This window comes from Alligator mississippiensis, chromosome 1, assembly GCF_030867095.1.
Source record: "Alligator mississippiensis isolate rAllMis1 chromosome 1, rAllMis1, whole genome shotgun sequence".
Taxonomy (NCBI): Eukaryota; Metazoa; Chordata; order Crocodylia; family Alligatoridae; genus Alligator; species Alligator mississippiensis.
This window is the reverse complement of record NC_081824.1, coordinates 32,954,674-32,979,988: the sequence shown is the minus strand read 5'-3', so window position 1 is coordinate 32,979,988 and position 25,315 is coordinate 32,954,674. Positions and strand designations below refer to the sequence as shown.

Here is a 25,315-nt window from a genome sequence, read left to right as displayed (position 1 = left end):
CCATTTAATCAGCTTCATAGTTGTTTTCCATTGCTGAAGTTTAATGATAGGCAGAAGTTTAATGATAGGCAATGTATTTAGTGAGATTTCACTATTTGTGATGATAAGATAAGGAGCTTTTTTCCCCATGCTATGCCAAGTGGGAAAAATAATCTTTTCCTGTATTCAAGTTAATATGGTAATTTCCCCAGCAAAGTAGGTGTTAGTAACACATAGGTTTTGACTTGCACAGAGTTTTAACACTCACTGGCTATTTTCATTCATATTACTAATTCCATGTTTGCCCAGAATACTAGGCCAATTCTCAAAACTACATCCAACTCTTGCACTGAATTTGCCGAGTATTATAATGTTCTAATTTCTGTGAGTTTTCTCAATATCTTTTCCAAGTTGTTGATAAAAAATGTTCTTATCTTTGTTGGTGGCTTGAAGGGTAGGCTCATAGCTACTAAATAAAGCCATTCCGTATGTGAACTCTGAGCATCATGAATCAACTAGACACAGCAATGGGGCTTTCACAGGAAGACAGTAAGTTTTTTCTAAACTGAGCAAAGCCTACTCACTGTTCTCTCCATTCTCCTACTGGCTTCCCATGCCAGAATATAGCGTAATCATTCTCTTGGATAGAAGCTGTATCTGAAAGCCGAGTTTCTGATAATGCAGCTACGTCAATTTGAGGTCTAACCAATGCATAGTTTAGTAGTGCCATTTTCCATAAATCAGAGTCCAAATCAAATCCAGGGTTCAGAGTCCAAACATTCCAGCATGCAAGTCACTTTATTTCATTTTGGCCAGGATAGACTGGGTTGGGGCATGATTTTTTGGCCCACATTTCCTACAGCCTTCCTCAGGAGAGGTAAGCAGGCCAACCATGAATGGGATTGCTTGGACATCTTGGTATCTGCCTCAGGTTCCTTATGTCCCTTAGGGAGTCCTGTGACCAACACACCAAGGCCTTCAATTTGTATGCCTAAGCAAGAGTAGGAAGAAGTGGAGGCTGCCCTAAACCTGCCCTCCCCACTTTAGACCATTGAGAAAGAGTCCAAAGTCTAGACTGTGTCTAAATGGTCAGTGCCTCAATGATTGTAACTTCTACTGCAAAGCAACAGATTAAGGCTGCAGCTGACTGCCTAATGCCTCAGGAAGGGTGCATTTCTGTCAGGGTGATTCCCCTTAGCCTTTCTCCAACCAAGAAGAACCCACAAGGCAGTGGGGGTTAAGGTTTTGAGTAATTTCCCTTATTCTGCAGGTTGCAACATTGTGGTATTTTATAGGAGCTACCCTGCCACAAATAGTTCCACCATGTTACTGCCAGGTCCTCCAGTCAGACGCAGTTTACTGTCAAACCTAGGACCACAAATGAAATAAATTGTATGTTAAAGGTAAAGAACAGTGACTACCTGAAGAATTTGCTCTGTGGTATCTTCAGGTGGTAATAACAATGCTATAAATATTGAACTCATTCAGGCATTAGCAGGGAAGCTTCTTGGAGTCTTATGAAATGGTTCAGTTTCAGGCCCCTTTCCTAGACAACTATCCTATAAATTAAACTGGAGGCACAGGATGAAAAAACTATACTGTACATGTTTTTGGCAACTTGGAAAGCAACTTTTCATGCTTCATCATAAAATGTTTCCCTTTTGAGGAGCAGAGATATTGTTCACAGTTAGTAAGAGTAAAAACAAAAAGCATGTTCATATAACAAGCAAATGAAAGAAACATTTAATTTGTTCAAATGGATGACCACTGTCCTATCCAAGTTTCTGGTTTCAGAATAGGATAAATTTTATCCAAGTTTCCTTGGATAGGAAATCTGGATAAAATTTCATTGTAAATTTTAAATAGGAAGGTATATTTACATCAGTTATGAAAAAGAGAGAAGATTAAACCAAGGCATAATGCCACTAGTTGTTTCTTGAAATTCTCTAATGACTTATAATTAAGGGAACAATTCCATCTTGTTTTTCAAGCAGCGCTACCAAGAAAAACACCTCTTACAGAAAACTTCTCCCCACTGAAGTAATCAGACTTTAAATAGAAGAATGGTTAAGAAATGGTCAAGATAAATCAATAAATAAGCACTAAGAACCATAACAAGCAGAGCATGAAGTCATTTACCACAATATAATAAACCCTGAAACATATCCATAATTCAAGGGGATTCTGATCTACTCAGGACTCAGGGCATAGCTTGAATTGCCCTAATACCAGCTAGGGCTGTGCGAAGCTTCAGGTGTTGATTCGATGTGGAGGAGATTTGACCCAATTCGGTGGCAGAAACTCCAAATCCAAATTGAATCAGGTGACCAGTAAAAAGGTCTGAATCAATTCAATACTCTCCAAATCGATTTGGAAAAGATTTGGAGAGCTTCCATGATTCGAGCAGTCCCTACCCACTGCAGCAGGGAGCTGAAGCCGGACTCGGAGCTTGTAAGTAGGGGGTGCGGGGGGACTGGAAGAGGGGAGAGGGGATCCCCCTGCCAGGCCCCATCCCCTGCCTGCTCCACCAGCCCCACCAACCCCTGCCCATTCCCCCAGCCCCTGCATGGCTGCCCCACCCAGCCCCAGCTCCTGGTGCTTTAAAAAAAAGCCCCCACTCACTAGGTGCTGCTGGGCCAGAAGCAATCCCCACTGCCCCATGCTGCATGGGGGGCTCTGCTATGAGCTCCCAGACCCCCCACTCCCAGCCTCCCCATGGCTGCCCCGCCAGCTCCAGCTCTGGCCCTTTAAGAGAAAAAAAATGAAAAACCTCAGACTCACCAGGTCCTGCAGTGGGCTCAGGGCTTTGTGGGGCTCATGGAAGAGCCCCACACATGGGGTAGCTGGGGGCAGTGGGGATTGCCCCCCACTGGGCAGGAACTGGTGAGCCTGGGATTTGGGTTTTTTTTTTCCTTAAAGGGCCAGAGCTTGGGTGGGTGGGGCAGCTATGGGGGGGGGGCTGGGATAGTTGGGGGGGGTTGTGAAGAGCCCCCCATGCAGTGTGGGGCACTGGGGGGCAGTGGGCAGGTGAGGCAGCCATTGCTGGAGCTGGAACAGTGGGCCAGGAATAGGCCTGTGTGATTCAGAGATTTGGCAGCAGCCAAATTCAGTTGAATTGTTTCGGGACAGTGATTCAAATCACTGACTCAAATCACTATCACCTGAATCGATCGAATCCAAATTGAATGCTAGCTGTTTTGCAAAGGCTTAATACCATCCATAAATGCAAGTCAATTTAGTCATACAGAGTGCTTATACCTGTGCTCGGGGGTGGGGAAGTTTTAATTAGAGCAGTTCCCTGACAGCCACCCCCATTTTAAAATGTTCACAGGGGTGCTTTAACAAAAGCTTGTGTGATAAGCTTTAGTTAAAGCACCCCCATGACCATTTTAAAATGTGGTTGGCGGGCTTAATACACATGGTGTATTACTACCACATCTATAGGCAGTCAATGAGTTGTGTCATGCTCTAAACATATATATTTTCTTCTGCTTTTAAGGAAACTTATTTTTTTCACTTAGCTCTTGGGTCTTGAATACTTTCCATTGCAATGCCACCTGACACTACTACATGGCCCTTTCACCGTATTCAAAGAACCATACAGTAGATCACAGTATTGTACACTACATGTTTTCTTTCACTTTAACTCAAGTATATCAATCCACTACTCAGAAAATAGGAGACTATGCCAAAAAAAGACTGTTAAAAGATGAATGCACAACTTTGGTCATTTGTTGGTACAGGACATTATTTGACATTAGACAAAGCAGTATTGTACTCACGTGGCTACATGTTTCACTTTAATAATAATAGTTATATATATGGATTAGAAATCTAAATTGGTATGAATCAATATGAATGCTGAAACCATTCCCATGGTTGTTTCATCTGTGTTTCCATATGAACAAACAGCGCCTGGAAACAATGAATAATGACCTGTGCTTTATACTTTATTACGTTTTACTTGAGCATTTACCCAAACAATAATAACTGGCTAGATCACCTGCAAACACAGCTGAATCAAGCTTTTGGTGAAACTTGAAACTCGTCACAACAGTGGCTGTTTCCCCCATGTTTTCAAGTGACATGATTCCATAATATATGTAAGGTGTTTTATTTTATTGTTTCCATTCTACATGCATTACCCAAAGCTGTGCATAATGGATCTTGGAAGACAAAAATATTTCTCTCATCTCACAGGATCTAAATGATTTTTCCCAAAGCAAAACTGACACATATGACATGACCTTCTTCTTCCTCAGATCTTTCCATCTTTCTCTCAATACAAGTCTTTCCTCATTCTATACAGTCACAAACACAAAAGGTTTTTTCTACTGTCTTTTTCTTATTCCTTCTCTTGTAAAGCAACCACATCTGCTTCCATTCTTCTTACAGCTACTGTCATCACCTCCCTTATTCTTATCCTTAACTTCTGTCTCTCCAGGGGCTCTTTCACCTCACAAACATTCTCGTCTTTCTTGTCCCAACTTTCTTGTCTGTCTTTGACAGACTCTCAATCCTCTTCTTGAAATCTTGTATTCTGTTATCGTCTATTACTCTGCTTTGTCCTAGTTTTCTTCCTATTTTTTAATTGCTTTTTCAGTATGTTCTTCAGAGGATGCTTCTCAACCTCGCTTCAACTTGCTGTGGGAGTACCCCTCCTTATCTATAGATAATTTCATCTGCAAGTATAAATTCAACTGGCATCTGCCTGTTGATGACTCACAGAACTAGCTTTCTACTTCAGAACTTTCTCCTTCTGTTCAAGAAAAATACTGTTCTACCTTTTGAGATCTTCTCCTTGAAATCTAGCTATTACCTAAAACTCAACAGAGGCAAAAACTTTTAATATTCTTTCTTAACCCTTCCAACCCTTTTTATACTTAACAATGAGGAAAATCACCAGTGGCTGCATCCAGACATGCACAGCCATGCGGTATGTGGTGCCACAGACACTGCTGCGGCACCATATACCACACGTTCAGCTGTTCTTCATGCTACAATGGAGCAGTGTGGAGGTTTTTATCACCACAGAGAAAAAAAGCAGAGCAGCACACACACACAGTGTGCGCTGCTCAAAAGAAGATCCAGGCTGCCAGGGGCTGCACTGCAGCTGCCACCAGGCTTTGTGTGAGTGGCCACCAGGCTTTGTGTGGGTGAATCACTGCTGCTTCAGCCTCAGGAGGCCCCCAGGACCTCAGGTAAAGCTGCTGGGGTCATCCAGTGCTGGCCCCAGCCTCCCCTACCACCCCATGGTAACTTGCCACTCACCAAAGCATGCATGGCATGGGCATTCCCTGGGGACAACTAGTGGTGGCGCAAGGTGGGCCACTGCTAGTTGTCTCTGAGGAAGCAAACATCCATGGGCATTTTGTTCTGTCACTCAAGCCTCTAACTGTGGCAACATCCCCAACTGCCTCAGTTATTCAGTGATTCCTGTCTCTACAAATCAATGATACCAGCCTCCATTGAACCTTCATGCTCTTTTGTTTGGAAGAAATTACCCTGAAGCATCTGTAAGCCTGTGTCATGGTTCTCCTTAAATCACTCCTTTTTGTGATGCTTAATAGAAATTAGACAATTGTTCAGCTACAAATGTGCTGAGACCATGGTCACTTGCAAATCAAGGGGAGTGATTCTTCTTCTTTATTCATTACTGGTGAAGCCTCACCTGCAGTAGTCTGTCCAGTTTTGGGCCCCCCACTTCAAGAAGGATGTGGACATATTGGAAAGAGGTCAACAGAGAGTAGCAAAAATTATTAGACTCCTAGAAAACATGACTTAGAAGAAAAACTGAAAGAATGAGATTATTTATTCTGGAGAAGAGAATATGGAGAGGGGATTTGATAACAGTATTCAAATACATGAAGGGTGGTTATAAAGGGGATGGGGATAGACATTTCTCCATGGCTGTAGGGAACAGAACTAGGAGCAATGGTCTCAAGCTGAAGCAGAGGAAATTTACTTTGGAGTTGAGCAGGGATTGCCTTTTCTGGGTTTCCTCCATAATTAACTCAGCGACAGGGCCTGGTATATGCCTAGGGCTCCTGTGCTCACCTTTAAAACTCTAGTTTAATTATAAGTGCTGATCTTTATCAAAGAGGGCTAGAAATATAGGAAGTGCTCAACCCTTTGGTTAATGAAAGTCTTATGTTAATCAATAGCAATCATCATGGTCATTTGTGTCTTGGCATAATCTAGCCTGTACTAGGAGCTACCTTTGAAGACCATCTGAAATCTTCAGTTGATCAGGAATGTGGTTGCTTACTAAGATTGCTGGTGAGGTGAAAGTATTCTTAAATTCTTCAAAATGCTTCTCCCCCACTTATGTCATCTGGTGTGTTTTTTGGGGTAAGTGTAAACCAGCCAGCCTTCATTAAGCTGCTGATCTCTTCTTTGCACTGAGTTAGCTTGCTCAACCTTGAGCATATTAATAGAAGAGGATATCTATTTTTGTGGTACCTCATATGCTCTCTTTGTAGATTTATGTTTTTTTATATTGATTAGGGAAAACAACATATTTTGCGGGAAGGAGAGGTGGGGGCCTCATATAATAGAGATTATAAGGATCTGGTGCCTGTCATGCACATCACTATCTGATAAAAAATGGTTTGCATGATTGTTTTATTCTCCAATAAAAAGCCAAACTAAAAGAGCCCAGATATTTGCTACTTTTCTTGCCTTTGTAGACAGATAAGGCTAGCAATAAAACAGGAGACAATAAAGCAGTGCGTATATCCCTCCGGAAATGTCTACCATAATACTGAAGGCAGACTTTGAGGGCTAAAATTCTGTATTTATGTGCCTATTCCCATGAAGAGAAAATATTATGTTTGGCATCTACAGGAATCTGGATGACTTAAAATTATAAATATGGTGGCATATATAAATATAAATAAAGGTAGTAAACCCTAAGACCATGAAGGACAAAAAGAAAACAGATGGGTATTCAATAAAATATGTTAAAGCTCCTTGAACAGTTAAACCATCCCTCTAAGAACTGTCTACTGTAACTCCAGTATATAGAACCTATTAAGTCACTGTTAGGAGATGGAGTGACCAGTAATTTGGACAAAAGGCAATAAACAAATTATGGAGATCAAATTGTATCTGTTCAGAGCCACTGCCATATTTTCCCCAAAGAAGTAGGTTTCTGCTTCTTCTAGGAAACTTAATTTGCTAATATACTTTCCAAGAATACAGACTTGCATACAAATTCCTAATGGTCTTCACAGGCAATTCATAAAGAGTTTGGAGTAGGCCAACCAAAATCCTATACCAGGAAATCAAAGGATGGACTGTGATAATACCTTTAATAATAATTTTAAAAAAAATCAGTCAAATCAGTCAAAGGTTGATCACAGTAAGTATTGCTAAATGGAAGTAATAATAGTCTTTCATTAAATTATTCACACACATTCTGTAGTTAGCAAACACAGAAGATTGTTGTGCATAGAATCTCAGCAGAAAACTGGAACAATGTCTATGCTTGCATTCATCTGTAGACTGTATAGACAAGGGTCATTAGTTTAACCTGATAGTGATGGGTTTCTCTCTCTCTAAACAGTCTGCTGAAATATCAGGTCATCAGCCAAATTGAGGAAATAACCAGTTACTGGTAATCTTGTTCACTCAGGGCCAGAGATCCATTTAGCTCCAGAATGCATCATTTTTTGAGACTCTTTAGTGAGGGACTAACAATTCTGCAGATGATACTATATAAAGCATGAGGTGAGAGCATATTCCCTAAAGAAAGGGTCCAAAGGAGAGAAGACTATTCAGAGGACCACTGCTAAAAAGCAGTAAAGGGAAGGGCAATTTATAAGTGGGGTATACTGTGGGGAGAAGTGGACACTCTGGAGGGCAGGGAACAACTACAAGCAGACCTGGACAGGTTGGACATGTGGGCGGAAAACAACAGAATGCAGTTCAACAAGGAGAAATGCAAAGTGCTGCACCTAGGGAGGAAAAATGTCCAGCATACCTACTGCCTAGGGAATGACCTGCTTGGTGGAACGGAAGCGGAAAGGGATCTTGGAGTCCTAGTGGACTCCAAGATGAACATGAGTCGGCAGTGTGACAAAGCCATCAGAAAAGCTAATGGCACTTTATCGTGCATCAGCAGATACATGACGAACAGATCCAAGGAGGTGATACTTCCCCTCTATCGGGTGCTGGTCAGACCGCAGTTGGAGTACTGCATGCAATTTTGGGCGCCACACTTCAAGAGGGATTTGGATAACCTGGAGAGGGTCCAGAGAAGGGCCACTCATATGGTTACGGGCTTGCAGGCCAAGCCCTATGAGGAGAGACTGGGGCACCTGGATATCTTCAGCCTCCGCAAGAGAAGGTTGAGAGGCGACCTTGTGGCTGCCTATAAGTTCATCACGGGGGCACAGAAGGGAATTGGTGAGGTTTTATTCACCAAGGCGCCCCTGGGGGTTACAAGAAATAATGGCCACAAGCTAGCAGACAGCAGATTTAGACTAGACATTAGGAAGAACTTCTTCACAGTTAGAGTGGCCAAGGTCTGGAACGGGTTCCCAAGGGAGGTGGTGCTCTCCCCTACCCTGGGGGTCTTCAAGAGGAAGTTAGATAGGCATCTAGCTGGGGTCATCTGAACCCAGCACTCTCTCCTGCCTATGCAGGGGGTCGGACTCGATGATCTATTGAGGTCCCTTCCGACCCTAACGTCTATGAATCTATAAGTCATATAGGAAAAGAAATAACACTCCAGGGAACTAAAGCTAGAGATGGGGAGATAACTCCTTAGATAAGAAGTTCTGGAATCCCCCAACTTGGTGTTCACCCTCATCCTATGATTTATATAATAAAATAAGAAACTGGGTTAGACACAAGTATTTAAGGATATTTTTCAGGGTAGTCTTTTCTACAAATATAAGCTTGCTAGCCAAACTGGTGTGCCTGCTATCTCACTCAGGGTACTGGGGAAGTGGGTTAGTTATAATGGGATAACAAAGGAATGGATTCCAAAATTTTTCTCCGACCTCTGTGAAGAAACCCTTCCCTGGTACATGTGGCAATATCAGAAGCAAAATTTACTTTTTTTTTATGGAAAAACTCTGCGCTTTGCAGTGTTATCCCTTCAATAATGAAGCTTTTTCTGCCTGAAGGATAACTTTAGCACTTGAATCCTGTTATGTTTTTTTAGGGACCTTTCTTAGACTGAGTCTACCCAACTCTGCCACTGCAGGAAGATCTGTTAGTCACAACAGACTACTAAATGAGTCCTTCTATTGAGAAATTGATCAGGGATCCTACCCTAGTTTTAAAGATACCTTTCCTGGTATTTACATCATTAACAAATATACTAGAAAAAATATAAAATATATAAATATAATTAATAATTTCCCAAATAATTTAAATACATAATTTTACAATATAAAACTATTTTTACAAAAATATTTTGGGGTCCTCACATATTCATGGGACTAGGCAGTTCTTATGGAAGATGACATTTAGTTTTGTGGGACTAGAAATAATAAGAAAACTCCAAATCCTTAAGGTGAGTTTTTTAGCAATGACATGGAACCAGGATTATATGGAAGCATCCTTTTTTCTCTTTTATTGTCTCTTAAAATTGCTAATTTGTCATGGATTTGTATAGACTCTGTTGTGCTGGCTGGCATTTTTGGCCTTATTGTTTCTGTTTGTTTTTTGTTTGTCTTTCTTTTTCTTTTTAACCTGAGCTAGCCACTCCATGTTCCTCACCTTATTCAGGTAATGTAAAAAAAGCACATCTATAACCCTGAGAAATAAGCAATATAATAAGAACTCACCTGGAAAACTGCAAGCCACCAATCACTGCATGACTTTCATTATTCAGTTGATGTTTCTATAAGAGAAATAAAAAATACTTCTTGTTCAACCACATTTAAGCATGATATGTTAATTTCTCATGAAACTAACCACCCCATATAAGGACAATTCAGGGACACATTTGGTTGCCTACAATATGGAACATATGTTTTTATACACTTTTGCGTAGAATGTAGAGCAATTTTCCATCAGGTCTGTCCACATAATGTTGTACTTACCATGATGCTGTCAGCAAGGAAACAGTCCCAGATTGTTGACATAGGGCAGATTGCCTGAGTGTATATGCATTATGAAATAATCCTGGAAACTTAAAGCTGACACTTGTCAATCCACACACCTGCATATTCAGGGAATAGAAAGCCTTCCTGTCCTTGACGATGCCCACATCCTGTGCAGGTGTATGGAGAAGAATGTGCAGACAACTGATAATTCTCTATGCAGCTAGAAAATTAGCTATGTTTCAGAAGTCAGGCACTGTTCAAAGTTGGTACTGCTAAGCTGTCATGCAGAAGAACCATTGTTCAGACTCTCTCTATCAGTTTTGGGGAGCCATTAACTGTGGTAAGGCTTTTCCCACCTTTCATTCCAAAGTAAGTGTTTAATGTGATTCATTGCACAGAGAGCTATTGATATGCAAACAGAGCACAGGCTTAAATATGGTCTCTGTAATAATGTTTAGACATTAGTTTAACAAGATCCCCAAGAGTTGTTGTAAATCTCTTTAGCCCATGACTGTGCAGTCACTTGAGGTTGATGAAGGATCTCTGACTGCCTTGAGATGTGGAAGAATTGTCTTGGCCGTTGCTTACACTACTAATGCTCCTACAGCTGTCCTCCTCCCCTACCCGTCAAGGGCTACATCGGAGTTGGATCCTCTTCTGAGCTGCCAATGCAACCTCTGGCACCGTAGAAGATGAAAAAGTCTAGAGTTGAGATGGCAATGCCCTATTGAGGAATTTTTACATTGCCATACTTTTGATACTGCTATGGAACACTGCTGGCACCCTAAACTGTTCAAAATAAAGCCCCTAACAAACAAGTAACTATTTGTCCCTGCCTTCACTTGGCTGTGCTGCACAACTGACCTGTTCACATCTTCCTCTGCATAGAAATCCTCAGAATGTGTGCTTTTATATTGCCTACTTATCAACAGGCAAAAAAGCCTAAGGAGCCTAAGCTATAGGAAGAAAGTATCTGCCTATAATAAACTCAGATGAATCAACACGTAAAATGGTCACAGCTCTACTGTGGTAATTGTGTCATTACCTATTGGAAAACATTGGGTGTGAACAAACATACTCTTGGAGGAGGTTTAAGAGGGGAGGGAGAACTGCTATTCTGGACCATGCAGCAGCTGTAACACAGTAACAGTTACTGTGCAGGGGCCTGTAGCTATACAAATGTAGGAAGACTACTTCAACTTTAACCCTACTTCATCTAGCACTGAAGTCAGGGAGATTAGCTCACTTGTATAGCTAAAGGCTCATATGCATGTACCAGTTGCAATGTAACAGCTACAGCTTTCCATCTACTTTTGAAGGCACTGTAAGTGTGTGCTTGAGAGGTTCTACTGATGGTAAAAACTAATTGCCTGAGAGTGGCAGCATCATTTCTTTTCAAGCAGCAGGGAGGGAGTCACTTGGCTTCATGGCTCATAATCTACCGGATTCCTTCTAAACTCTTCATTCCAAAGGTGTTAACAACCTGGTCTCCTTTTTCAATATTCTTCATAGCACTAATTGGCTTTTCATTTTCTTCTGCAATTCTGCTGCTCCTGTTAATATAGCTACTATTTCACAGACATGCAGATTGTTTTTAATTCTACCTAGAAACATAAACTCAGGTTTGGAAAAATTAATTCAGTTAAACATCAACTCAGGTGTGAGAATAATTGTCAGTGATGCAGTGTCAAGGCACTCAAGAAGGCTAGTTTTGTTTTCTGCATCTTAAATAGATGTATATTTAATTCTAATGACAACGGGGGAAAAAGAAACAACATCTTTTGATTATTGTTGCTCAGTTTGTTGTGCGTTTTATACTGAATACATGATATAGCAAATTAATGCATATTCCAATAAAATTCTATTTGTTTTTGCTTCAATCTTGAACTGCATAATATAACCCTAGGCCTTTAGCATATTAGTAAAGCTTCCAGTTTCTTTTTACCTGAAGAAAAATGTGTGTTGTGTTATATGTGATGATGCACCATATGTATACATATATACAGTCTCTAAAGACCTGCATGTATGGTGGTTACGGGAAGAAAAGAGAAAGGACTGAATCCCATCTTTCTCATCCACAAATCTGGGGAGGAAAAAAGAAGCAAACCTGGGGTTCTGCAAAAAACAGAGTGGAGCAGGGGAAGGAGAGTTTAGGATAGAAGCATATATTGGCATTATTGAAGATTCAAGCCCTGGTTCAGGAAAATACTTAGGCAAATACTTAACTTTTAGCATGTATTTGAGTCTTACTGAATTTGATGGTGCCTCACTGCATGCTTAACTACTCTTCCTGTAAAGGGAGAGACCCATTCCTTAGGCAGACCTCATGGGGGTGCAGGGGGAGGGCATATAGCTTTTGGGATGGGAAGACCCTCTTTTAGGCACCACAGAACTTTCCTGCAATGCATCAGTGGAGCCTGCTGTCCTTCATTCCTGACAGTTACATGTCCAAATCCAGCAGTCCTTATTCTGCTCTACAATACAGATACTGAAGTTTGGTGTTACTCGCATGTGAAATAACATTGCCAGGCACCTAATAAAAACAAATCAGTTTCTGTCCTACTAGGAATCTATTTATTTTTGGCTTCTGACTCTGGATGAAATGCTCTCTTTTCTGACTCATTGTGGGTGTCATAGGAAGAAGGAAACACTGTCTGGCACAGTTCTTGATACAGAATTTCATTTATTTTATAATTCAAATTAACACACCACGGTATAATGTGCATTGTAACATTTCTTCTCCTTTTCCTTTTTCAAAGTGCTGTGGGAAAAGCATAGGGAATAAACTGAAGCTCATCATTAATGGAGATAGCAAATGCCCTATCTGAAACCCAGGTGGGTTTGGCAGATGGATGTGGAAGTTGTAAACTGAATGTATCAATAGAGCATGCAAGCTGGTGAATGCTAACTGCCTGAGTTATTTTTGGGTAGATAAGCTGATTACTATTTTCTATAATGGTAAGTGAATTTGGTCTCCCAGATTTTAAATTTACATTTGACTTTTTTCTGAGCAAAATGTCACTTAGAAATGAATGTTACAACAGAAGAGTGGAGAAGAGAGAAGAAAAAGAACCCAAATAATAAAAGATTTGTATTGAGTTTATAAAAGCGTACATTTAAAATATTTACAGACTGCAGTTTGCTATACATCTTTTTATTATCTGATGTATAGATAATATTACTTTCTGTATGCATAACAAGCTACCCTGTACAGAATGCCAGCTAAAGACACATGCCCATCTACATTTCGTTAAAAAGGCCTCACTGGCCACGTCTATACATGCCCCTGACTGCACAGTTCCCTCTGGAACTGCACAGTCCTAGCGACGCATGGGCCATTTTCAACCCTACTGCACAGTAGCAACAAGCTACTTGTTGCTACTGCTCAGTAGCAGTGGCATCATCCTTAGTACCCACCAACACGATATCACCATAGCGATGAGCTATGTCACAGTACCTTGTCACTACAGTGATGTAGCATCTTGTGTAGACATGCCCACTAGCACTTCATTGGTACACAGGCCTTGTTTCTGTCCTATTCATGAGTGTAGTTTTTCTTTATGGCAAAAGGAAGAATACACTGGTTTCCTAGCATATTCACAGGAAGCTGTCTGAACATACCTGAAGCAACTTTGTTTTAAACTACCAAGTGGGGGGAGGAGGAATCTGCATATGTCTTCATAATATTTCTTCAGCTCTTATCCCAACTCTAATGCATTGCTCCATACCAATAGTTGAAGTTTTGTTTACCTATGTTTGTTTTTCCTTCATCTTGGTGCAAAAAGTTGCTCTGAAGAAGAAAAGATTAAATGACAGCTACATAGCTTGGGTAGCACTACTGTCATGCCACTTTAGCTGTGCAAGTTTTATGCCTAAATATACTTTTCGAAGGCCGGGAGATAGCATGTAACCAAATCTTTAAACTCCACGCCTGGAGAACTGAGATTTCATTTAGAACATCTCATTTAGAAACTCAGACCCACCCATGAATAAACTTTGCACCGTGATATTAGCAGAGCGACAACATAAACTTAAGTTCCTGATACAGGTTTCCCTTCTATTCCTTCAGGATCAAGAGAGGAAGTTATATGGAAGTCCGAGTGGACTCAGACCAAACAGTGTGCTTATTCATATTAACAAAAGGCACTGCTGCCTTCCAACTAGTTTTCTGCTGAGTTCTTATTTATCATCTCAAAACTAACATGAAAATTTTTCTGTACCTAAGCCCATGGAAATATCTTTTCCGTGGCCGAAGGCTGCTAGCAACTACTGGCTTTAGTTGTTTATTTTTCACAGTTTCTGAACTTTGCAGCCAGACTTTGCAGCGATTACACCTTCTAATCTTACAGCAGTAGTATCCTACTCACCTTTCTATCCTATGAGACAATACCTGGTTTTAAGATGCTTAATGCAGATTCCCAGAGCTACCTTTGAAAAGTGGCAGAAGAGAACAATTCACTCTTAAATTCCAAAATCCATGACTTTAGGTAAGTGCTTTGCCCATCTTGTGCTCCCTTATAAATTCATGAACAGCTTTTGCCTGTTCCAGAAGTCACTGAAGCATATACTTAGCAGAGTTCCAATCAGTTCATCTTGTGGCAAGTTATCTCCCACTGCAGCCTTAACCAAGAGATTTCTAGCCTTGCTTGAATGACTAAATTGGCCATAGATTTTTCACACCACCCCTAATATTATTTCAGAATTCTATTATCAGACAGGCGATCACCATTGCACAAGTTTCAGCAATTTACACAGCATGACAAGTCTATGTATAGTCATAATTTTCTGTACTTTTTAGCTATCTTTTTTTCTTCTTTTTTCACATACTGGCACTATTGTCAGAGAGAAGTATGGCTACGTTGCTGAATGATGAATTATGCATTATCATACTGTTGCCGCATCTCCTGCAATATGTTGTCTACAGCAGGGATCTTTCGCAACTTTTGTAATGCTCAATTCTGCATCCTATTCTGGCTTTCCTGATGTCTACACAGTCTGAAAGGGGAGAGAAAGAGATGGCAATAATTCTATTGTGGGTGGGTGATGTTGAATAAGTAACTGACATAGCAAAAAAAAAAAGAATTGTGCAGGTGGTGCCCTACTACTGCTTCATATGAAGAGCTCTTGAAAGCTTTTCTTGATACTCCTTCCTTTCTTTGTCTCATAATTTTATAACCAGAGGGGCCACTCATACTTTGTATTCTTTCCATTGTGCATTCTCTTGTGCTTGATCATATTGCTTATGTCAGTCACTACCACACCATACTCCTATGACCTCTGGGTACTTCCTGTATCGGCTGCATGTTGCTCTGCTGCACTAAGAGATGTGAGGTTTAATTCATCCTTAGTTAACTCTGTTTCCTTCAGTAAATTACATCAAATTAATCTGGTGCATATTGTACTTATCAACTGGTACAATAGAAGTGTTACATAGAAAACATATGCCCCTTGAGAAAGGGAACAGCATCAAAACATAATGTATTCTAGAAGAATTAAACCATCTGAAGGTGAAGAGAGAGAAGTGCAACAAACTGGGAAAAACTGACGAATCTACATTGGCCAGCAGTTATTCCAGCCATACAATATTCAAAGCTTAGGGGAAATCTGTGGTATTTTCAGATTGATAAATGCTGACATTTTAATTATTGCCACTGTAGATATGTTTCCTAATTAATTATAATTAGTGGATCCAAATAAAGAGAATAGAGAACTATTTAATTTCATGGACTATATTTCAACCAACTAGAAATGGATATTCATATAAGTTTAGCTGTTCCTCATGAAAAATTGCAAGGAGAGAGACCATTATAACAATGGGTAGAACATATAGATGGGATGTGGGAAGAGTCAAGCCAAAGTCCCTGCCCTGATACATATTAATTGTACTAGTGGAACATCTCTAACAGGAAATATCCAAGCTAGCTCAGACAGACCTGCAGCACTGTGAAGCAAGGTAAATGAGCCTAGGCAGAATACTATAACAATGCAGCCATCCCTCTTCCAGTACCTGGCACCTGAGATGGTATTGCATATTGTACGGTGTATACATACCCATAAAGTGATCCATCCAGTCTGGTGGTTAAGGCACACTCCTGAGATGGTTCAAATCACTCCTCCAAATCCAGTAGAGTGAAAATAGGACTCTTTTCTGAGGTGAGTACCTTACCAACTGGGATACTGGGTATAATGGGGGATTGTGGCAGGGCACTGTTTGTGCCTGCCACTTTAAAGGCCCAGCCAAGTAGCCAGCAGGTGCCTGATTGCAGCAGCCATTTTAGATTCAGGGCTTGTTATATAAGCAGGGCATTTTGCTGCTGACAGGCTAGGCAGCAACACTATCTGGCTGTAAGGCTGCTGATATTATCCTAGAGGTAAGGGAGGAGCTGTAGGGGATGGCTAGGAGGCTCCTGGTTCTGGGCATGACTTAAAACTGCAACATGCTGGGAGTGGGTGGCCTGGTGGGGCTCCCAGGGGCACAGGAGCCCCCAGGAAATGCCAGGCCAGTTATCACCCCAGTGCAAGGCCTTAACTCCAGCTCCCACAACTGGGTGGGTCACCCACTAGTAGGGCCCAGAGGGCAGACCCCAGGAGATAAAGTGGGGCTAGAGACTCAGAGACCTGATAGAGAGAGTAGCCTTGACTGGTCAATGCTGAAGCCAGGACCAGGATGGTAAAAAGGGCCACGAGCCCACTGTAAGAGATGCCCAGAGCTAAGAGGGCCTATGGTTTCGGACTGGCCTTGGAGATAAGGCCAGGGCCTGTATGGCCAAAGGTCCCGGGGGGGACCACACCCGAGAGGGAAAAATAGTTTCAAGGAGCTAGATAGCCTGAATGAAGATGGGGTAGGCCACTGGAATGGTGGGATCTTGGAGGGGTCCTGATTGGAAGAGTCTGAGGTCCAGTGTGGGGCTGGTGAGATTAACATCAGCGGATGCCATCTGTGAGGCATGGGCTGTGGTATAGGGGAGATATAGAGCTACAGATAGTGTCCCCTGGCATTGGGGCAATAAATGGGCAGCCTCCTGCCTTATTAAGATCATTAATTAATAAATAACAAGGCATGGCAGGAGAGAAGGCAGGCAGTTGACCCAGAAACAGGTGGGTGGGCCAAAAGTAAATCGGCCCTGAGAAGGTCCTCCTGTTACAGCTATAAATAGCTAAATGCTTTATTCCCAGCTATCTTGTATATGCAACCTAATCTGGTAGGTGTACTTTGAAAAAGCCTACCAGTCTGAGCCCGCTCCAGATGAGCAAACACACATTTTGGGCACGGACAGACATACAGTGCTCCCCATTCTGACTTGTTGTGAGTTACAGCGATCACCCGGGCTCAACAGACTTTTGTTGATGAGGGTTCAGATTCTCATGGAATTGGGCCCTGTTAAAGCTATCTGCAGTCATGCTCTTCTGTTCGGACATGGTTGTAGACCACTTCAGGGGGCTGATTACACAACAAAATGTCACTTGTGTCAGCGCTCTTTAAGGATCTTGTCAGAACTTCCATGCTAAACTGTTCAGCACCAACTGGAGTTGTATGACTGTACACATCATCACTGGAAGAAACCTAGATATCTGGGGATTTTAGGTGCCTACAGGATTAGGCAACAGCTGCCCAGAGATGTTGAGCACATTTAGTAGTGTTGGATATAGTCCCTTTGTGGACTTCACTGTAAGTGACCAGCTCAAAGTCATACAGGGAGGTTGTGGTACAGCAGGGAACTGAACCCACATTTACTCAAGTCCTCACCTAGTGCCCTATCCATTAGACATCCAGCCTCTCTAATCTTGGCAAATCAGATAAGTAAATACTGGAAGTAAATTCTATGGATAGAATCACCACTAGGTTAAGATAACCTACTCCCACCTGAAATTTAGTGGGCAGTACAATTCTTCCTTCCAATTCATTTCAGGTATTTTCAGCTCTGCTCTAGGCTTTTATCTAATAGATAGTTAAAAATCAACTCTAAATATAGTGTAGTGTAACTGTGTAATGATATGTTTATGTTCAGCTAGGGGGAAAAAAGTAAGTGAAAAGAGTAACAGTTAACAGTGTCACCTCCTGTTGTGCCCAAACTGTGAGATGCAGAAACTAGAGACAGCCTGCATAAAATTAACAAATAGCTGATCCATGGAACCATATATTCAAACCTGCCTGCAAAAGATTTCATCCTCCCCCACCTCTAGTGAGCTGTGTTTGAATTTCATATTATAAAAATATTTCCACAACACACAATAAATATCTGAAATGATTAAAAACAGGTAATTGTTTAGGAATCATTCCCATTATAAATCATGTGCATTTTAACTACAATCATGGCATTAAAGAATAGAATGAATAAACAAGGATGAATAAAGCAGCTTGGGTGCAGCTGTGTTGGAAAAATCAGATACTCCATAGGGGTTAGCAATTGATTTTCTTCCAGTCACACAGAAGGATTTTTATTTTCATGGGTTTATTATCATACATGTGCAGGTTTAATAACATGTTTTTTCCTCATTAGAAATTTCCCAGAACTGTGCATGGAACCAATTGCAAATCCAAAATAGGTTCAAACCATAACATTTTGGCCCTGGTTTTCAAGCACCCAAAGTTCAGAGCTGAGATTCTGGATTAACTTAAGGTACATAACAAGAAATTTCTAAATGGTTTCTATGATCTTGGTTTAAACATGAAGCCCCACAATTCAGGAGTATTCAGATGAGACTTCATTGCAATGTTTAATGAGTCAAGTCTGGTTAGTAGTTGGATATTAGAACTCTCTGTCACCATGACGGGTAATTTGACTCCGCAAGTGCCACTCTTGGAACTTCACAGGTGTCTCTGCAGGGTACTGTGTGATGTCACAAAAGATGCCAGGGAAGGTGCTATCACAAAAGATAAATAAAAATATCCCTCTGAATTCTTGTGGTTCTTTTCACAAAAGCCAAAGTATCTCCCAAGCCAGAGGTGTCATCCTTTTTGACAAGCATGCCACAAAGTAAGCTCTGCACCCTCCCTGAGTGCCACTGTGATCCTTTTCCCCTGCCCAATGCTCCCTGCCTAATCTGTTGCTCTGCTTTTTGCTCCCTATCTGCCACTGAGTTTCCTGTTCCCTCACCAATCTGCAGCAAGTCACACAGTGGCTCCCCATGCCACTTGTGGCATACATGCCACAGGTTGATCATCCCCATCCCAAGCTATCCTCAAGATATCATTATCCAGGTTACATTTTCCCTGCCTGCATCCTGTGGCATTAACTGGATAGAGAATCCTCTACTTCTCTTGTTGTGCAGTTTGCTATTGCTGTTGTGTGGCAGCCATATTTCACATCTGAGATAGACAGGTGGCTTCACTGTGTGAGAAAAAGAAAATTAAATGAGCATACTATACTCATATAAACATACTGGATTTGCCTCTAAAGGATTATGAGTCAAAAGAAGAACATCAAGAGAAAGCAATACTCTTAAAATCATACCTGCCTAAATATGAGTTCCTGCACCAAGATTAATAATTAAGATTTAACTTTTTAACTAAATTAAAAAGCCTCGATGTGATGGGTTTGATGCAAGAGACTGCCTAGAATTAAAACCACCCAAATTCAATCAAAAACATCTTAAATTCACAGAAAAAGATCTGGGGAAAAAGAAAACCTTTGAAGCAAAACCAGATGGTCAAAACACACTGACTCTAGCAGAACAATAGGAGAAGCAAACATAAATCTCTGTTCAGTGAGTTTTGTATCAAACCAGAGAGCTTTTATATTCAGATTCACTACAGATCTCAGTTTCACAGGTGTCAAAATTTAGGATAGGTAAACTTAGAATTAGCCCAAATCAAAACTATTTGGAAAGTTATAAATACCTAAATCTTGAATTGCTAAATCAGGTACCTTGATATCTGTTTGATAGCATTTCCATGCACAGTTAAGTGACTCTTTCTTCCTAGAAGCAGCAGCTGGTCAGCACAGTAAAATAGAGAGCCTCCTTGTGGTGCTTCTTTCATGGTTAGGGAACACATTGAAAGGAGTTGAATAGCTGGCTGAACCAGGTCAGAAAATAAGACTAGCCAAGCCTGTCAATCTGTTCTCAAAGTAAGGATAAGGTAAGGATTTTTAAATATTCATGTTTTTCATTTTTACTCAGCTCTGACCAGAATCCAGGGCAAAATACCATGTGAAATAAGCTGTTCTTGGTGATACATTGTTTCTGGCTCAGACTGTAAGTGGAAATGAGAAATCCTATTCTCATGAGATTCCCAGTTAAGTTTTGCAGACATAAGGGCTTCAAGCGCTGTGGTTGATTTCCTAATAGCGTCTGTACTCTCGGATGCCTAACCGGACAAAATTCCAGCACCACATTTTCAAATAGTCTGAGCCTTTAAAACACCAGATTCCTTGAACTTGGGAAGTCTGGATAAAGCACTTGCAGCTCTGGCCCCTCAGTGCTAGTGATCAACAAGAGGCATAGTACTATCCTTACACAATACACACTCCTGTATCATGTAGGTTAAATAAAACACCTCCTCTGGATAAAGATCAAATTCAGAGTGGTTACAGGAATAGGACTCATTGAAGGTAGAACTGGAGAATGAACTCCATGTGCCTTATGAATCATGACATGAAGTTCCATGGTGGGTCACCAGAGGGGGGTCTGTGTGGGTGAGGAAGGCAGTGTGGCTATTTGGCCAACTCAGAATGTGGATAAACAAAAAGAGTTTTAACTGGGGTGAGCAGTTAGCTGCCTCTGCAATTACCCCTATATCCTGCAGTAGCAGCTGCAACCTGACTGCATGTTAGCTACTGAATGCTGCAGCTGAGGATTCCAGCAATCAATTCCTCTGCCTTTTCTGTGCATTTTCCTGTCACACAGTCCAATCCTAATTTTTAGGATTCAGCCACCCATTTTGAAGGGCAATAATAATATTTCAAAGCTGCTGTTTAAAAAAGGCACAACAAGTCTACAGATAGAACAGACTGATAAATAGCCTGGGATAATTGTGGCAAAAGCCTTGCCTGTTGTAGTATAGTTAGTTCAGTCACTTTTCTAGCTATGTTTTTACACTATATTTTAGCTAATAGAGTTCTTGACCTTGCAGCTATGATTTTTAATTAAGTAAAGTTAGTGAATGAGCTCCTCTATTTCTAATGTTGAATTTCCTGTGTGTGGTGGCTGCTCAACTTGCTGCCCAGCCAACTTTGATATTTTAACTAAAAACTTGCTTTTAATATACTGTGGCACCTATAACAAGAAGGATATACACTGTATATTCATCATTTCCATCTAGATGAGAGAAAACAAAGGGATAATTATAAACTGCTTCCCATATTGTTACTCTTACATTCGACATGTGCATCTATTTTTTTTTCCACAGTAAAGTGATTCTGCTGTGGAGATAGCACCAGGTGCATGAGGGTGACCTCACACACACACCAAATCGGGAGCTGACATCCATCACACTTTGAAATTTTGGATTTCATCATTTCCTGATCTTTCTAAAGGGATCACAGCACCTGGCCCTCACAGCTGTAGTTCATTTAGAAAGCAATTTAAAAACCGAGAAAAAAGCAAATGACATCTTGCTGCCTCAGCCTTGTCATTAAGTATAGCAGAATGGCCTTCATTTATGAGACACATGGCTAAGAATTAATATCTTTCAGTGCTTTTTCGAGTACAGATTACAAAAGGTTTGAAAGACCACTAAATAATTAGTAGTATGACTGAGGCAAGCAAAAAAAAAAAAATCCCTTTTCTTCATTATGAAGAATATTGAGAAGCACACTGACTTCAACATGTTCCAAATGCTGTGGGCTTTAAGTATTGTGTCTCCACTGCTGAGTAAACCTTCAGCTTTGATTTTCCCCTTATTTTATCCTCTTTAGGATTTGAAAAATTGTACATATATATTACGTGATACGGCTTTGAATAATGTAAAGCAGCTATATACACAGACATTGTTTCTTTGCTTCTGTACAGCCTGGACCCAAACAATGAAGATGAAGCATTTTGAAGTATAACAAATATAGCCTCTTTCCCCTTGCTGTTTGAGTCTAAAGTGATATGTAGTTCTACTATATCATTTCTTTTTATTCTAATTTATAATGTTATGGGTCATCTTAGTGCTTATGAAAATGAGTGGCTAATGGCACTGGCTGCAGACAGATATAGTGTGGGCAGGTGTTTCACATGCTTTGCTCACGCAGGTCTGCCATTGTATCTCAGTATCCCTGCCACTTCAGTCCTATACCCCCCAACCTTAGAGCTCATATTGTCAATCAAATCAATTTCTGCCAAACCATTTGATGGCTTTTGAAGGGCAGTTCAAAAGTGCAAAGAAGAACCTGGACTTTCTGTTATAAAACCAAAGCAAATAGATGCTTCAGACTCTGGAAGTGTGCTCATCCCTGCTGTGTGCACCACTCTAACCCATACATATTTAAGTAATTCTGCTGCAAATCCTAACATTTCAAATGAATCCTAATTGAAGGTTTCTCTCCCTCCTCTCGTTGTGGTAACCCCTTATTTTCTGTAAATGGTTATAAACATGGAACCATAGATCCCCTGCAACTGGGTGCCCATTAGCTGAATCTTTTAACCCTTTAAGGCAGAGAATTTGAACCCATTCATTTTTTTGTCCACAGGTCACATCTTTCCTATGTGTCTGTCTATCATAGATGAGGATGGAAAAGCTTCAGAGTCTTCAATCTTTGCTCTGGATTATGAATTCTTTCTTGTAGGCTCACTCTACTTATCTATTTCAAAAACTCCTGACACATCATTAGTACAACTGCAATCCAAATTATATATAATCTTTCCTCCTTTCTCATATTAACTCAGTGTCCCAGTAGCTGCTATGAATAGTCTTGTTAGGCCTCAGTCATGTGCAGGTGGCATCTTGATTTTCTAAACCACCCTGAAAATCCTTTGCATTGTCTGAAATGATGGACATCATCTTGTTGGTCCTTGTGTGAAAGACTGGGCCATGTTGTACAGACCTAAAGGATTCATGTGGCTAAAGAGAAAGAGAGACCTTGTTCATACTTGGGTAATGTATGCTGAAACAGATCTTTCTGGGGCTTGTGGCTTGGGGAGTTGTAGTATTTCAGTGCTGAACTGCAGCCCCTTTAGTTATGATGTCTTAAATAGACTCATAGTCTACTGTCATAGTCACAGAGAGTCTATTGATAATATCACCAGAGACCAAGGTTCAGCCTTTTAACTTACTCTACACTAATAACAGATTAACCAATTCCAGCTATACACTTAAAATTACTCCCACCATGGAGTATTTCAGCCTCTATCCAAAGCCCACTGAAATTAGAAGTTTTATATTGATTTCAGTGTGATTTGGATCATTTTCTTTGTTGCCTTTTCCCCCATTCCTGTATTGTCAAGGAAAATCCTATGTACAGAAAGGTTGTTTTGTAATTCAATTATCTATTATCTTGAGACTCTTTCAAACAGAAATCCTATTTCTTCAGAGCCTGCCTGAGCTGCCCTTCCTCACCACCTAACCTTCTGACTCGGTCAGGACATGAAAATCCCTCTCTTCAATGGTCACACGTGTCATTTCAAAATGTATTTTCTCCTCACCTACCTTGGTTCCAAAAATGCCTTATCTATACCCTTTCAATCTATGCCCTTTCTTATGGTAGCCATATCAAGTCAAGTCTGCTCATGTAAAGTTTTCACGAGTGAATGAGCTCAGGGAGTCTACTGATGTGTTCAGTTGGGGGTAGGGCTCTCTGAGGCTATTGGCAGCAATTCAGTTGACAACCAGCTGCAGAAAGCTTTAAAGGACAGTGCTGCACAGAAAAATGAAAATTGTTGATTGAGGACATATTGCCCTTGATTGAATAGTGAGGAACCTGCTGGCAGGAAAATAGATATTTGAGAAATAAAAAAGGTTTTCCCATTTTCCCAGCTGTAGATCAGCCCCTAAATTGTCAGTCCTCAGTCACTGAAGACAGTTAGTGGTGTATGTGCTTGATTAGTCATGGGCTCACAAAAAACTGCTGGCTTCTAGAGCCAATTTTTTACCATAAGGAAATGTTTGCCTTTGGCTCAATGAGTACAAAATTCCATGAGAAGGAGAGTAACCTGGAAGCTCCCTCTGAAAGCCAATTGCAGGACTCTCCATGAAAGGCTCTGTGGACTGACATATTTAGTACCCAGACTATGCAAGCCACATCCATGAGCTTGCTCAGTCCATCACCCCTTACATTCAAAAATGGGAGCCTTGACTTGAATTTTTGTAGGACAAAATAGTCATGTGTGATTGTGCCACAGTGTGCGCTATTAGGAAGGCAGCTTCTACAAGACTATCATTTCCTCTTTCATTCAGTTCACTGACAGAAGTAGTATGGGGAATTCAAACATGCAAACCCTGAAAATGGCTGAAAATTTATGAGACAGAATGGACCCTTGACTCTCTCCCCAATGCACGGGTCTGTACAACTAAGCCAATGCAGAAAGCATATGAACTCCAATTGCCATGGGCTAATCGTAGATTATTACCATCTCTGGGGAAAACTCTCAGAGCTAGAAAATTGTTTTATAAGGTGAGCTTTAGAGAAGAAATAGAAATAAGAAATCATAAATAATGTAGAGAATGAAGTTGAATGTTATTTCCTGCTGTATGTTATTTACAATACAAGGGACTAGAGGCTGGATGGTTTCTGATTTTGCTACTGGACATATGAAATCTGTCATTGCTATGTTCTGAACTCCCATCCATGCTATTCAGGTAGTGAGAGAAAATTGTTCCTGTCAGGGCACACAATTGATGTTTGTTTGTTCAGCACCTAGCTGAATATGGCCTGATCTCAGCTGGGCTATACAGACATCGCTATATTATAAATAACAACCCCACCGTAACACATCACTACAGTTGTTGTGTGGATCCCCTTCCCCCCCATTTCTGGCAGTGTGATGGGCCAAGGAAAAGGTCTTGAAGCCTGAGTCCCACCCAAAGACGAGATACGTTGACAAAGGAATTAAGATATCTTGTATAGAGGAAATTCTGAACTTCAGCGCAGGCCCCAACTGTCAATCTGTCAGCTTCCCTGAGCACTACAATTTATTATTTTTAAATAGCTGTTAGTAACATGTTGACATTTTGAATACTTCAGCCACACCGTGAAGTATGTGCATTGTTTTTATGCCTAATGCTGAACGGTTTTGAATTCTGAAGTACAAACCTTTCCCCTAAAAATCTTGCTCTGCAAGCTAGCTAAGTGCCTGTCAAAAAAGGAGCGTTTACAGTTGAGTAGGAATATAACGCAGATATACACATACTC

The 25,315-nt window shown here is 40.8% G+C and overlaps 1 long non-coding RNA gene across 1 annotated transcript in view; it reads right to left on the bottom strand.

The window, feature by feature from the left end:
* The window catches only part of LOC132251154 (uncharacterized), a 105,168-nt gene that overhangs the window by 28,141 nt on the left and 51,712 nt on the right, over positions 1 to 25,315 (bottom strand). The window contains exon 2 of the long non-coding RNA XR_009463021.1: positions 9,780 to 9,835. This is a non-coding gene — a long non-coding RNA (uncharacterized LOC132251154). The remainder of the gene's footprint in view (positions 1 to 9,779; positions 9,836 to 25,315) is intronic.